The sequence below is a fragment of the Puma concolor genome, chromosome C2 (assembly GCF_028749965.1).
Source record: "Puma concolor isolate L17-30 chromosome C2, mPumCon1.1.hap2, whole genome shotgun sequence".
In the NCBI taxonomy this organism is placed as follows: Eukaryota; Metazoa; Chordata; class Mammalia; order Carnivora; family Felidae; genus Puma; species Puma concolor.
In genome coordinates, this window is record NC_141675.1 from 134,218,418 (window position 1) to 134,232,637 (window position 14,220).

The 14,220-nt window shown below is 39.6% G+C and overlaps 1 long non-coding RNA gene across 6 annotated transcripts in view; it reads left to right on the plus strand.

The window, feature by feature from the left end:
- Nucleotides 1-14,000, plus strand: part of LOC147577548 (uncharacterized) — a 57,797-nt gene extending 43,797 nt beyond the window's left edge. For all 6 annotated transcript variants that reach the window (XR_015240389.1, XR_015240385.1, XR_015240387.1 and 3 more), the window contains 2 exons: nt 8,343-8,452; nt 13,092-14,000. This is a non-coding gene — a long non-coding RNA (uncharacterized LOC147577548). The remainder of the gene's footprint in view (nt 1-8,342; nt 8,453-13,091) is intronic.
- The last annotated feature ends 220 nt before the right edge of the window (nt 14,001-14,220 follow it).

A 14,220-nucleotide genomic window follows, 5' to 3' on the forward strand; every position in this document is an offset into this window, starting at 1 on the left:
TCTCTCTTAAAAAATAAATAAATAAATTTAAAACAAATGAAGAGAAAACATAAAACAATAATGAGCTACAACTATATACTTATTAGAATGGCCAAAATCTAGAACACCCAGAACACATGCTGACGAGAGTATGGAGCAACAGGAACTCTCATTCATGGCTGGTGGGAATACAAGATAGTACAACCACTTTGGAAGACAGTTTGGTGGTTTCTTATAAAGCTAATCATACTCTTACTGTATGATTCAGCAATGGCATTCCTTAGTACTTACCCGGAGGGGTTGAATATTTATGTTTGTACAAAAACCTGCACGTGAGGGGCGCCTAGGTGGCCCAGTGGGTTAAGTGTCCGACTTCGGCTCAAGTCATGATCTTGTGATTCATGAATTTGAGTCCTGAGCGGGGCTCTGTGCTGACAGCTTGGAGCCTGGAGCCTGGAGCCTGCTTAAGATTCTGTGTCTCCCTCTCTTGCTGCCCCTCTCCTGCTAGTACTCTGTCTCTCTCTTTCTCTCTCAAAAGTAAATAAAACATTAAAAAAAAAAACCTGCACACAAATGTGCAGCTTTATTCATAATTGCCAAAACTTGGAAGCAATCAAGATGTCCTTTCATAAGTGAATGGATAAACAAACCGTGTTACATCCAGCCAAAGGAATGTTATTCAACAGTAAAATGAAATGAACTATCCAGCTATGAAGAGACATGGAGGAACTGTAAATGCATACTAGTAAGTGAAAGAAGTTAATCTGCAAAGGCTACATACTGTGTGCTTTCTTCTATATGACATTCTGGAAAAGGCAAACTATGGAGACAATAAAAAGATCACTGGCTGCCAGGGAATAAAGGAAAGGAAGGATGAAGGGTAGAACACAGAGCATTTTCAGGTCATTGAAACTATTCTGTATGATACTGAAATGGTGGATATATGTTATTATGCATTTGGTCAAAATCCATACAATATATACAGCACCAAGAGTGAACCCTAATGTAAATTATTCACTTTAGGTGATAGTGATGTGTCAATATAGTTCACCAGTTGTAACAAATGGGCCACTCTGATGGGGGATGTTGACAGTGGGAGAGGCTATGTGTGTATATGAGAGGATAATGAGAAATCTCAGTACCTTCCACTCACTTTTGCTGTGAACCTAAAACTGGTCTAAGAAATAAAATCTGTTTACAAGAAAAAAAAAAAGAGTCTGGGAGCTAGCATGAGGATCCATGACTTAGTACCTGAATGATGGTTATGAAAACAAAAGCATTCCTACGTTGCCTGAAGATGATATTCTGACCAGTAGACTACACTTACATAGAGATCAATGAGCCCGTCAATGAAGACAAATGACAGTGTAGCGGGAGGAAATTCAGGTATACAGGATTATTTTGAGGTTTGTGTTGAACAACAGAGTATGAGAATTTGAACCACCTTCACCCAGTTTTTTGTTGCATGAATGTCAGGTAATTTTGAACTTTATCAGAAGTCTCCAGCAGTTACAGGGAATGTCAGCTCTGTGTTTCCAACCCACCACTTTTTTGTCTGGCAATTGTAGCAAGAAGCACATTTCAGACCACGGTATTCTAAGCAAGCAACAGACAGAAAACAATCATACAGCCTGGGTATGTTTGGAATATTATCAGTCTCAACCCTTGACACGATGACCAGCCTCTTCATGCAAGGCTGTCTCCAAGATGAAGACAGGCATGGTCTGCTGGAGGGAGGGTCAGGCCTTTTGGTCAGATCAGATGACAAGATCATCCACTGATGACAGAGGTGCAGGGCCATACCAGCTGTCCCCCTGGTATGAAGTACTGGCCTGGGTAGGTACTTACATATACGTTGTTCCTGCAAAGGTAGAGATACCCAACGCCTAACGATCACATAACTTAAACTCCACTAATTTTGCCAATTAGAAATTCTAACATGCTCAGTAGTAAAGCTTCTGAAAGTGATTTTGACAAAAATACCTTTGAATGCCACCTGGCAAATTCTTAGGATTTTAACTCTGTTTGGTCACTTCACATGCTAATTGACCACTAGGGCACAGGTAGATTAGAATTAAATTGTGCACACATAGTTCCCAATGTTTACATACTGTGGTAAAGCAAATTACAACAGACAATAAAACCAAAAGAAATATCAAGAAAAATATTTTTTAAAAGCTCCAACATCAAAGTGAAACTGTACTTATGTTTTGCACTGTACTGGTAACTACGAGATCTAATTGTACATGTTCTCAATTATTGTGTTGGAGACAGTGAGTGTATATGGGGCTTTATAACATTTAAACAAAAACAGTTTAAAGCAATTTACTACCTTGGTTGATGTAGCATCACGGCTCCTTTATGAGATTCCCCATTAACAAAGCCCTTTATGTAAGGCTTTATTTGATGGATTTTTTTTTTTTTTTTTTTTTTTTTTTTTTTTTGTAACAAGAAGAGCCACCAGTACTATGGCTGAGCAGAAAAATATCCCAGAGAGGTTGTCATAGGAACTGTACCAGAGGAGCAGCTATACACATGATAGAATGTACTATCCAAAGAAGAGAGGAAGGAACTGATCTTGAATCTACTCTTACCATCAGTTTTAGGGAACAAATCTTTCATGAATCTCCTCATGGAAATTGTCCTCAGTGACAGCAGGGGTAGGTGAGATACTACAAGGCTATGGGGCTGATGATATATGTACCTCAAAGGATTTTTGTAGGAGATTAAAATAGATAAAATATGTTAAATATCTACTATATGTAGCCCTTGAAAAACAGTAATAAATAACAGTAATCTTTACTGTCTTATGTAATCCTTACTAGAGCCTTCTGAGGAAGACACAGTCATTATTCAAATTTTCCAGATGAAAAAATGAAGCACAGAAAAGTTGAATTGTTCAAGGTCACATGGTAAATGGTAGAGCTGAAACTCAAATACAAGGTTGTGTGACCCTAGGGCACTTGCCCTTAGCTTCTCTGCTGGGCTAAACTAGTGAGCAATCAATGACTGGTAATAGTTATAAAAATGATTCTTTGGTGGTGGAATAGTAGTGGGAGTTTTAATTGCCATGAGATACATATGGCAGAATGTCACTGCATTTATTGATTTTGTTTTTCCCTTGAGCTTATTTTTCTTAAGCCACACAGAAATGTGGTCCTACAGGATCACAATCACTTTGTCCCATTCCTCTCCTTACTCCCCAATGCAGATCTTCAGGTTGCCCCAGCCAATTGATGTTCTCCTATAGAGCTCTAAAAAACTAAGAATCTGGGGCACTGAGTAGTTCAGTTGATTAAGTGTCTCACTCTTGATTTAGGCTTAGGTAATAATTTCATGATTCATGAGATGAGCCCCATGTCAGGCTCAATGCTGACAGTGCAGTGCTTGGAATTCTTTCTCTCTCTCTCTCTTTCTCTGTCTGTCTTTCTGTCTTTCTGCCCTTCCCCTTCTCGTTTGTGTGGGCTGTCTCTCAAAATAAATAAATAAACCTTTTTTTTTTTTAATTCTATATAAAAAAAAGTAAGAATCTTCTCTCTCCCTCCCTTCCTCTCTCCCCCCTCTCCCTTTCTCTTCCTCTGCCCCCACTTCCACCACTCCCCCTCCCCCAATCCCCAGACCATCCCTGAAGGAGGAATTCATAGCTGGAGAATTCACAGCTGGAGCTTCCTCACTATACCTTCCCCAAAGTTTTGAGACCTTATGTTATGTAGGCTGAATTACATCCCCTCCAAAGTTCCTATGTTGAAATCTGTTAAAGAGAAAATTATTCATGACCCTTGTTAAGAAACAGTAAGGCAATGTTTATTCAGGGAGACTATCACAATAGGTATAGGAACCAGGACAATGGGGTTTTGTAGTAGGGGAGAGAGACTGAGCTCAACTTCAAATACAAAGAAAAATGGCAATTTGTAGCTAAGAAGTGGGGTTGGGGGTTGATGGTCAGAAAGTTACCGAGAGGAAATACTATAGGTAAGGGAGGATTCTGTCTAAACCAGCCTGACGAGATTCTTGTTGAAGGCAGGCCAGGGTGGTCAGATATCATCTGGGGGAAGGTAGATGGTGAGGAACCCGATCAGATATTGAGGGTGATCAGATATTGAAAATGAGGGTTTCTTGTTAAACTGACTTAGCAAGATTCTTGCTAGAAATATTCTACAAGGAAGGACATAGTAGCCCAAGGTCAGGCCTAGTGAAAAAGAGAGCTCAGAAGAGCCTGACCAAAGTTTGGTCAAGGAGAGAATCTTTGTCAAATCCTAACCTCACAGTACCTAAGAATGTGACAGTATTTGTAGATAAGACCCTTAAAGAGGTGACTAAGGTAAAATGAAGTCATTTGTGGTGTACTTATTGAGGAGGTTAAAGCACAGACACACACAGAAAGGGAGGACCATGTGAAGATACCAGAGGAAGACAGCCATCCACAAACCAAGGAGAAAAGCCTTCAGAAGAAACCAATCATACCAATGCCTTGATCTTAGACTTCTAGCCTCCAGAACTATGAGGAAATAACTTGCTGTTGTTAAACCGCCTGTCAGTGGTACTTTGCTATGGCTGCCTTAGCCAGCCGTGATCTGAGCATCAAAACTTTACTCAGATCTGTGCCACCTGTTCCTCCTGGCATCCCCACTCTGGGCATTCTGTGGCTGTGTTGGTTTCATTGTGGTTAAGCACCAGGTGTGGAATGTGAACCTCTGTGTAAGATGGCCCAGGTTTACTTTGGAAATGGCTCTGTCCAGGAAAATTAACCAAGGTGCGTGCTTTCCTTTGTGTTATTGTGCCTGCATCCCACCAGCATCCAGGGTGGGCCTTCCTCGGAGTAAACACAACGCTCTGTTCATCTCTAGATGAGAGTTCCTACAGGACTGCCCTGCCATTAACCTTTTTATATGTCTGTTTACCACCTTCATCCCCCCCGCCCCAGTTAATTTCTGAATTCACAGGCACTGAGATTATGCCTATGAATTATATTTCTGTACTTCCTACAATTCCTGGTTCAAAGAAGGCACTAATTTATGTTTGGATTTTTTGAATGGAGATTATACATATATATGTATAATAATAATTCTTTCTTTACCTCTGATGAAGGGATTTTTGTAATACAAATTCAAATGAAAAAAATTAAAAAAAATTTTTTTTAATGTTTATTTACTTTTGAGACAGAGAGACACAGAGAGCAAGTGAGGGAGGGGCAGAGAGAGAGGGAGACACATAATCTGAAACAGGCTTCAGGCTCTGAACTGGCAGCACAGAACCCGATGTGGGGCTTGAACCCACGAACCATGAGATCGTGACCTGAGCCGAAGTCGGACACTCAACCGACTGAGCCACCCAGGCACCCCCTAAAAAATTTAAAGAACTCTGAACATGTGATGCTGTAATAGTCAATATCATAAACAAAAGTGGTTATTTTTATTTTTTAAAAAATATTTTTATTTAAAAAATTTTTTAAACTATTTATTTTGAGAGATAGTGCAAGTGGGGGAGGGGCAGAGAGAGAGAGAGAGAGAGAAAGAGAGAATCCCAAGCAGACTGCACTGCCAGCACAGAGTCGATGCAGGGCTCGAACCCATGAACTGTGAGATCATGACCTAAACCAAAGTCTGATGCCCAACTGACTGAGCCACCCAGGCACCCCAGGTTATTATTTATTTATTTATTTATTTATTTTAAGATTTTATTTAAAAAAAAATTTTTTTTTACGTTTATTTATTTTTGAGACAGAGACAGACACAGCATGAACGGGGGAGGGGCAGAGAGAGAGGGAAACACAGAATCGGAAGCAGGCTCTAGGCTCTGAGCCATCAGCCCAGAGCCCGACGTGGGGCTCGAACTCGTGGACCACGAGAGCGTGACCTGAGCTGAAGTCGGACGCTTAACCGACTGAGCCACCCAGGTGCCCCTGTTTTAAGATTTTATTTTTTTTTAATTTTTATTTTATTTTATTTCTTTTTTTAAATTTTTTTTTCAACGTTTATTTATTTTTGGGATAGAGAGAGACAGAGCATGAACGGGGGAGGGGCAGAGAGAGAGGGAGACACAGAATCAGAAACAGGCTCCAGGCTCTGAGCCATCAGCCCAGAGCCCGACGTGGGGCTCGAACTCGTGGACCACGAGAGCGTGACCTGAGCTGAAGTCGGATGCTTAACCGACTGAGCCACCCAGGCGCCCCTGTTTTAAGATTTTATTTTTAAGCAATCTCTACACTCACTCAACATGGCGCTTGAACCCACAAACCCAAGATCAAGAGTCACATGCTCCACTGACTGAGCCAGCCAGGCATTCCAGGGTTTATTTTTATTTTTAGTGTTCCAATCAGAAGATTCTGAAATGCCTAAGCCCCTTCTTATAAGGGAGGATTCAGGTATAATGGAGGTTGAGTTGTCTGGGAAAAATGGTCTGACCTGAAAGAATCTTACTGCCTACTCTACTCTCAAGATATACCCAGCACTCCACAGAGGGGGTTATGCATCACTGGGGACATGGGGAGAGAAAGGAGATTGCAGAATAAAGGGATCCCCAGGCTCCCACTCAAGAAAGACTCTGTAAAGACAGTCAGGAAGCTCATTGGAAAATCAGTATTTCACCTGCGGACATCTTTTGGACTTCTTGTGTGTCTGGACTTGTTGCTAGTAGGACTCTTTTTGGCAGTGAACTGTGCCTCCTTCTCAGACTTTTGTCAAAAGAAAGGAGGATATATTTGATTATGAACTGCATGCAGCTGATCATGTTGAACCATGGAAACAGTGCTCCTCAACCCTGACCAATGGGAGATGCTTGCTCTCTCTTAGTGGTGGTGGTGGGGTGGGGGTTGGTTGGAAACAAGATTCAGTCTTCCATAATACAGCCCTTCACCTGGCTCTTCCAGAGACACAATCCAAGGAAGACCAACTTCTCCTGAAAGTGTTAGTGAAAAGCTGGGTTGTGAGCATGTTATTTTTAGACAATAGTAGGCGATGGACAAAGCAAGACATGTAAAAGGAACATGTGTTTTTGTACACTTGGGTCATAGTCCTTCAGGAGTTTACTGTTGGTAAGACAACTGCCAATACTCCACAGATTTGTGTCAGGAACACCAAAGAAACAGAATCATTTGTGAAGAAGAACAGTCCTCCATTGGACTTTGTATATTACCAAAAAAGAGCACAAGTGAAGGTCAAATCTGCCCTCCAAGTTCCTAATTATAATTCAGAGAGCCATGTAGGAAAGAGAATGGAGAGAAAGTAAAAAACTAAAAAAGTCTGCCTGGAGTTTGGGAATACTGAATGGAGACGAAGATATTTCTGTCTTTGATGTCAAACATTCACATAGTCATTTTTTTTCCCTAAAGGCATTTAATTTTGTGGGATTGAATTCTTCTTTCTGATGCCTAGGAAAATATAAATGCCATCAACTGTTTGATCTCATCTGGGTAGTTTGAAGGCTGTTTGTTTGTGGGTAGGAAAGTTAACACCACAAAAAGCACTAAAACCCTACAACATGCCAGCTTTGAATGATTCACAGCAAACAGTCACAATGCAGGTCAGATGGTGCATTTCTGATGTTAAAAAAAAAAAAAAAAGTTTACTTAAAAGTGTATCCAGAAAGCACAAGACATTTGTACTGTTTGTCATCCACTGAAAGCTAAACAAGATTGGGACTTGATTATTTTAAGTTACAGTTTGAAAAACCAAAACCAATGATTTCTGAAAACAACAAAAAAATATGCTAATTTAAATAGTTTTGAAAATAGGCACAAAGGAGGGAAAAGGGCCTTTCACGTGATTTATAAGGAAAATCCGTTGAAGAAAATTAGCTTCTACAGGAATAGGATTGATAATGTGACATTTACTCACTTTGATCTAAATTTAACATCTACTCACATTTTCAATGTTCCAGTGCCCTTCTAGTTACTATAGTGATCATACCTTGCAACTTAACATTTAATTCCTAGGTAACAAACAACAATCATGGATACCAGAGTGAGCATAGGTAAATAGCTGTTTTATTAAATACTATCTGGACTTTCCTAATTGAAAATCATCTCTCTCTCCCTAAGCCCCCTGCCTTTTAAGCATGTTTTAGTTTTGCTACATCTAATGAGGAGATTGAATACCTCTAAGTATAAGTTGTACAAGAAGAATCAAGAAGCATGTGTGTTTAGGCACTAATTTTGACTGTAAGGACCTTGACATGATGGCATAGCATTGCTGGGGAAACAAAAAATAAGGGTTCTAAAATAAGTGCTTTTCTGCTGGAGCTGACCTAGAAAGTCACTCTTGATGTTTGATGAAGCAGTGTATAAAAAAATACCCTCAATAGTTAGAGCATCTGTTCTGTCTAGTGATGTGCCATATCCAATGTTTATTCTTTTTCTAATATAGACAGATCCATGATGTGGGAGTTTTTGGGGTTTTTTTTGTTTTTTTTTTTTTCACAAAAGAAACTTCCAGATAAATGCAGAAGAATCTCCTAACCACTGAAAAGACAAACAGTAAGTACTTCATTATATATATATATATATATATATATATATATATATATATATACTCTATACTTTTAAAACATCATGTCAAAAGTCCTATTTGAGCTCTCCAACAAAAAGAGTGTCCAAAGATTCATACCTCAGTAGCACAGAGATATTCTGGCATTTACAGTTCTAGGTATTGACCCTGTGATGCAGTCTTAATATGTTAGAGATAGCAATAAGTCAATTGAAATGCAGGGTTCTGAACCAAGAACACACACTTTTTTTAAAAGTAATCTCTACCCACAATATGGGGCTCAAACTCAGGACCCCAAGATTGAGTCACATGCTCTACAGACCAAGCCAGCCAGGTTCCCCAAGAACCTATTTAATTGTTTGTTTGTTTGTTTATTTTGAGAGAGAGAGCATGATGAGGGGAGGGGAAGAGAGGAAGAGAGAGAGAATCCCAAGCACACTCTGCACTGTCATCATGGAGCCCAATGGGGGGGCTTGAACTCAAAAACCGTGAGATCATGACCTGAGCTGAAATCAAGAGTCAGTCACTCGACTGACTCAGCCACCCAAGCACCCCAAGAATCCACACTTTTATTTTTTTTTAAGAATTTTTTTTTTCAACGTTTATTTATTTTTGGGACAGAGAGAGACAGAGCATGAATGGGGGAGGGGCAGAGAGAGAGGGAGACACAGAATCGGAAACAGGCTCCAGGCTCTGAGCCATCAGCCCAGAGCCTGACGCGGGGCTCGAACTCACGGACTGCGAGATCGTGACCTGGCTGAAGTCGGACGCTTAACCGACTGCACCACACAGGCGCCCCCCACACTTTTATTTTATTTTATTTATTTTAAATTTTTCTTAATGTTTATTTGTTATTGAGAGGCAGAGAGAGACAGAGCATGAGCATGGGAGGGGCAGAGAGAGAAGACACAGAATCTGAATGAGGCTCCAGGCTCTGAGCTGTTAGCACAGAGCCCGATGTGGGGCTCGAACTCAAACTGAGCAAGATCATCACTTGAGCCGAAGTCAGACACTTAACCGACTGAGCCACCCAGGTGCCCCGCACCCACACTTTTAAATCTAGCTTTTCCATTGCCACACAGTAAGCAAAGGCAAACATAAAAACATCAATAAAGCAGACCAAAAATATACTAGAAAAGTGGAGGGTGATAAAGAGAGAAGGGGGAATATTAAGAAATCACAACATTCCGATACATTCAGAAACCTAATAGTAATACTGATTGTAACAGGTTATTAATCTCTTCTTATGTGCCCAGTCCTAAGATAGGAATCTTAACTTCCTTAACTTGTATTTAGTCCTCATGATAGCTATATGAGACTGTCATTATTAGTATCTCCATTTTACAGATGATGAAGTAAAGCTGAAGCATTAGAGTAACTTGCTCAAGGGTTTCCAGTTAAACTAGTAAGTGGTAGGACTTCTACATATTTAAAAAAGTGACAACAAAAAGCCCAAGTAGTCCAGAGGAGGAGGCATTATGGGTAGTTGGTCTCACAAGCGCCAAAATACAATGTAGGGGATCCTTGGGGATTGCACTGTAGCCTAAACCATTGAATTCATAGTCAAGAGGCCAGAACAGGTACCCAAAGCTCCCCTGGAAAGGGGAGAAACTAGAAATTGGGATGTAGATTTGACTTTCATAAGGCCTTTTTTTTTCTACATAGCGAAAGTTTCATGTGCCCTTTAATAAAAATATTTACACTTATGTATATAGCCACATCATCAAACTGGAAAGTGGAGTAGGTAGAAATTCTTTAGAACACCTGATATGCAAGAACATGATAGTTGTAGACTTTATGTTTTTTTTTTTTTTCCTGTAAAGTGATCTATGGACCAAAATCGGTGGTAGATTTATTTCTGTTCTTCGGAGCTCAGGGTGGGTGTCAAACAGTGATAATCATATTTCATTACAGCCCAGCATAATTTTAGCAGTTCAATTCTTCAGGTACCAGCATGTATTATTGATTATTGTTCCACAGGAATCAATCACAGACAAAATGTAAGATAGTCTCTTGTAAAATGACTTACATAAAATCATTTATTTATTTATTTATTTTTTATGACTTACATAAAATTTAATGGGTTCATACCAAACTGGTAGGACTGGTAGAAAAGAACAGTAACTGCAATGTACCACAAGAGGGCGCACTGGTACTTTTAAATATCAGTAACTGCAGGTAAAGTGAGTATAATTGAAGACCGGTGCAAAGGTGCAGATTTCAGTTACAAGCCAGTTGCTCTTTTGCAATCAGTCAAAATATCAAATCCACAAGATTTTTAAGGTCATTTTTGTAGGATTTTAAAACAGTAATGAGGTTTTTAAGGCACATTTTTTTTTTCATAGAAAGAAGTGAGCCTTTTTTTTTTTTTTTCCTAAAAATGTATTTTCCTGGGTTAATGTTTTATTAGATATATACTTTGTACAATCACTAGTTATCAAGACAGCTTGGAGAAAATTAAAAGAAAATTGTTTCTTTCTCTTATCAGCCATACAAGTTACAAGAAACTGGGGTTCATTTTAGCAGATGGAGGATAGGTTAATTGGAGACAATTACAATGAATTAATAGAGATTCACATAGTCTTCTCCATACCCCTTACTCTCACACAAGTAATGAGGTGATTCATTATATATTAAAGAATAGCTTATTGGTAAAACTGTTCATCATTTTTAGGTCCTAAGAGCTGAACATCTGAAGATGGAAGTAAAAAAAGAATATATGTTGTACCCTAAATATGGGTTAAAAATGAATAAAAACAGGCAAACAATAAAATTCTTATAGCGTATGTGGTTTGAGGTGATCTTGGAAGTGTATATGTGTTGTTTCTGTATCAGAGGAAAATTTATAAATATTTTGAGTTGGAAATGTTCCTTTAGTTCAGGGATTGGCAGACTTTTTCTATAAAAGGTCAGATAGCAAATACTTCTGGCTTTGCAGGCTTATGGTCTTTGTCTACTTAGAGCTACTCAGTTTTGCTAATGTAGTATGAAAGCAGCCATAAACACGCAAATGAATGGGGCTGGTTGTGTTCCAATAAAATATTATTTACAAAAAACAGATGCCAGGCTAGATTTGGCCCCAGGATCATAGTTTACAGAACCTTGCTCAACCTGCGGGCCCCTTAACACGAAAGTGCTGAAGGAGAAGGAGAAATCGCTTTGGAGATCTGGATATAGGGGCACACAAAGAGCTTCTTACTGGAGAGATAAGGATATAAAAAGATTCACCTAAGGTCCCAAGAGATGCTCAACAGAGTCCGTGGCAAAAAGCCAGAAAAACAGCTGTTTTAGGAAGAAGTGTATTGTAGAAAATTGGTTGAAACATATGTGTAGCCCCATGTCTAAAATAAGTAAAGCCCCGAAGGTGCACTTAATCAAAAATGTCTGGGAGATAGGGAGTTTGCCTTGAGCATCAGTAGCCCTGGCTTTGTGAGCCACCAACAAGGAAGGAAAATCTTGGACCCTGCAGGGAACCATAGAGTTTTGCAGCAAGACAACTGTGGGTGATAAATTATCCCCAGGAAAACACCCTTAAACATCCCCAGGAAGCACCCTTAAGTCCCAACTCAAGGATATTTTCTGAAGGACTGCTGGAACTTTAAATATTTAAAAAATATATTCCATGGTTTGTAGAAACAGCAGATACATTTCCTAAGAGTGAGATGCGTTATACTTTGATTTGGGAGATGACCTAAAATTTCCATGAAATCAATTAATTAATTGCTGGGGAGAAAAACCACTTAGGAGACTTAGATAGTGCCATGGTTCCCAAATCTGGCCGCAGAAAAATGTCAAGGAGATTTTTAAAAAAACAATTTCTCAGGTCTCATTCCAGACCTATTGGATTTGATTTCCTGTAGCCTGTGGTCCGGGCATTCTGACAGTGCTGCCCAAGTGGGTCCTGAGAATGGCCAGGCTAGCACAAGACCAGAGACTGGCATTTGGAAGCCACTAGGATAAAGGACAAACCCCAGGTTTGAAGTTTGGCCATCCAAAGTTCCCATTCAGGCTCTGCTTTAGATTAGTCATTTGACCTTGAGCTAGTGATGGAACATTTCCGAGCTTCAGTCACAATACCTGTAATGTGGAGCCTATGTTTGCCGCTATGGGAAGGATTGAAAATCTGATGTGGCTGTCAGTCGAGATGCTTCTGGCTCTTTTAGATGCTTCTGGCTCTTTTACATCCTCTCTGCCCTCTCTTCATAGAGATAATATAGTTGGATTCACTCCACTCACCAGTGCACAGGATTTTACTAAAAGTGAGGGCATTTTTAAGAAGATATGTAAGCTTAGTTTTGTGTCATTAGAAGCATTTCTTCTTCTAGGTTCAGGTCATGCCATCCCTCCTCTTAACCACCAAACAGGGAGAAGACAAAGAAGCAAGATGTCAAGGCCTCAAATGCCCTATCAAGTCCTAGCTTGTGCTTTCTTTGTAACTTGGTTGAAGGCAGTTCCAAACTCATGGCTGGTAACTTGGCTTCGGATTCCAAATTCCTGTTGTAGCCGAGCTTTGTTCTTACATGCAGGTGTAGGAGGTTTTTCTTGTCAGAAGTTCAGGAGGCAGTGAATTATGCCACACCTGCTGCGCCCTTATGTATTTTCTCTTTTCTCTGGTTTATCTGAACGAAGAAGAACATCCCTCCCTCTGAATCGGGAGTGTGGAGAATCATGGGGCAGCCTACCAGTTGTTACTTGGCAGTGGACGTGATACCGAGGAGAGAGCTGGTGACTCCCTTCCTCTGGCCGGCTTATTTGCAACAGATTATTCATCTGCTCTTTGGGAAGAGGAGTCCTGGACACAGGAGACTAAAATGAACTCATCAAAGAGGAAAACAAGTTTGCAGTGCATTATGTTAAAGCTCTCTCCACAGTAGGAAAGTCATTGGGGGACATAAGAGAAGTAGAGTTTGGCAACCATTTCCTAATTTTATTGAAAGGAGAAAGCCAGGGAAAATAAAATCCTGGTTAAAGAAGGAGTTGTTTTCGTTTATAGGTTCCTGGTGACTTCTCCAGTGGTTGTGGCAGGCAAGGCAGAAAAGCAAATTTACATTTCAGGAGTTTGTGGACTCAGCATATGAATCAAGTTTCTTTGCACGTAAAACCTGAGGGTTTAGTTGTGTTCTAATTTAGAGTTGAACATCAGCCAAATTAAGAGTGAAGAATTCTGCATCAGCAGGTTTACTGCTTAATTTTGCTACCAGTTCTACTTAGCAACTTCAAGCAGAGTAAAGGAGGCAGCTATAGTCTTTCAGGAAATCAAGACAGGACAATTGCACAGCATATGAACATTAAAATTTTGTTTTGTTTTTAGGACAATAGCTCTATAAATTGAACGATACTTGTAAAGTCCAAAAGTAAATCGAAATTTTAAGTTATTCCCCAAACCAATGCACACCTTTCAGAATCTCAAGAGAAATATTCTAAAGCTGTAATGACTTTGTATTATGTTTATCATAAAAATCTTCTGCAAGCCAAATACTAAAGCAACGCATCTCTGTTCAAATTAGTCAGAAGTAAAATTGTTAAATAAAGCTGAAATACTCATGTGGAAAAAAAAAGGAGACAAAAAGATAAGTGGCTATTATTATTATTATTATTATTTAGGATAGTAATCTTGAATGCAAGTAGAGTCCCATCTTTAAGATAAACTACTAATGCTTTTTATTTTTCTAAAATAACATTTGAAGGGATTACTCTGGGGTCAGAATAATGGTATTACTTTTGGTGCTTGAAATGATTGCTCTGAGCATTTCCAGGC